Consider the following 1,925-nt stretch of genomic DNA (forward strand, 5'->3'; position numbering starts at 1 on the left):
TGGGGGTTGGGGGTTTTGGGGGGTTAATTCAGGTGTTTCATATATTGTGTTAGATAGCTAATTAATAGAGAGAAGTGTCCTCTCTTATGTCCGTGCTTGGTCGATGCTACGTACTGTACATAGAGAGGCCCTCGACACGCTAGCTAGTAAGAAAATGAAGGGAACCATTAAGTACAGAAATTCATCATGCATACCGAGAGAAGTGATCGATCGACCTCTCCTTCTCCGAGAGATTGGTCGAACAACAAGTTTTCGTATTATCTATCCGACGCTACAGGCTATACATACATATACAATATGTAAGATCTCTTACAATCCCCTAGCAATTGAAATCAACTTCCACATGGTATTCTCCGGCTTTATTGATGACGTGGTCAAGAAAGAATCCCGCCAGTTCCTCTTGAATTGCTATCATGCGATCTTGTTCTAGGAGTTCATCCCGCATCTGCCACGTCTAATTTGAAGAAGGGGGTTAATACATATATGAATGAAACTCAACAGAAATGATGGTGTAATAAAATGAAATTGTGAATATTATTCCTTACGCACTTCATATTGTCTTTTAGAGTAGCCCTGCTTATTTTTCAAAGTCGCGTTGTAGATGAACTCGCACACGTAGTATCCACAGAAATCATTCCTTTGTTCCTGCCACAAGCACTTTACGAGAAATAGAGGTCAATCAAACTGATAATGAAGCATTATAAATGGCATTGATGAAAGTACAGCTATAGAATCAACGGGAGATGCGCGCAACTAGCTAGCTAGTAGTACTTACTTTCGGGTATGTATATCGCAGCTCCTTCGGCAGTCTCGAAACTTCTGCGGTGAACTGTTTCCAAAGCCTGCAAGACAAAGAAAATAATTATTATTACTTGAGATATCAGGAAATGAACAAAAAGTTGCCGATATGGTGCGATAAATGATCGATTGAACTTACTTGTTGAGCAAATTAGTCATGTCCGCATAGGTTTGGGGATCTTTTCGTCTCGAGTCTAAGACGTTTACTACTCCCCGCTCAAGCTTAATCTCCAGAAGAACATAGTGGAATCTACGCACGCATGCATAACTCATCAATTATATTACTATAACCTCGCTCGAGTAATAAGGGAAACCGAATATGCACACGACAGTAACACTCACTCGAAGTTGTAAGGGAAGAGTATTAAATCTTTGTTTTGATTTTAGATCAACGATTGTAGCAAGTTGGCCTCGGCCTCTTCGGCATGCTTTTTAACCAGAAATTCATCTATGATATTTGTGTTAATGAACCCAATATCATACATTTCTTGTTTTTTGCACTCGACGATCTTCAATCTGCATAATATAGTGAGGATAATTAATTATAAATACATGCAATGAAAGAGCCGAGCTATATATAGAGACTTAATGACAAAAATAGTACTTACAGACAGTAGAAAAAGACCGTTAGTTTATCGAGGGCCTTTTGATTGAAGAACGCAAAGAACTCATCAAATGGAACAGTCAACAGATCAGTTTCAACGAGGTCGTGCTCCTCTTTAATATTCAGATACAAAGCATTCGTCCCCCCAGACTCTCTGCAGGTTTTCATGTACCAATTATGGAATCTTCGCATCATAGTTGTTAGAGATTTTTCATCTTCGACAAGAGGCTTCCCGTACTCGTATCTGTGTTTGTCCACCTCCAGGGAATCAGGAAGTTGATCGTCAGGCAGGTAATCTCCAAGATTGCCATAACCGGCCACCGTCCCCGGAGCATTAGCGACGATGTCGCCGCTAAACACATTGAGCGGGGGGCATGATTGCTTTGCTTGTTCGCCGAGCTGGTAATCTCCAAGATTGCCATAACCGGCCACCGTCCCAGCTGCTCGTTCTTTTAACCTTTTATCACTGACAGTACTTCCCGACCGCTCCGCTTCGAGATATGTCTGTTCAGTAATGTGCTCA

Source organism: Triticum dicoccoides, chromosome 2B (genome assembly GCF_002162155.2).
Source record: "Triticum dicoccoides isolate Atlit2015 ecotype Zavitan chromosome 2B, WEW_v2.0, whole genome shotgun sequence".
Taxonomy (NCBI): domain Eukaryota; kingdom Viridiplantae; phylum Streptophyta; class Magnoliopsida; order Poales; family Poaceae; genus Triticum; species Triticum dicoccoides.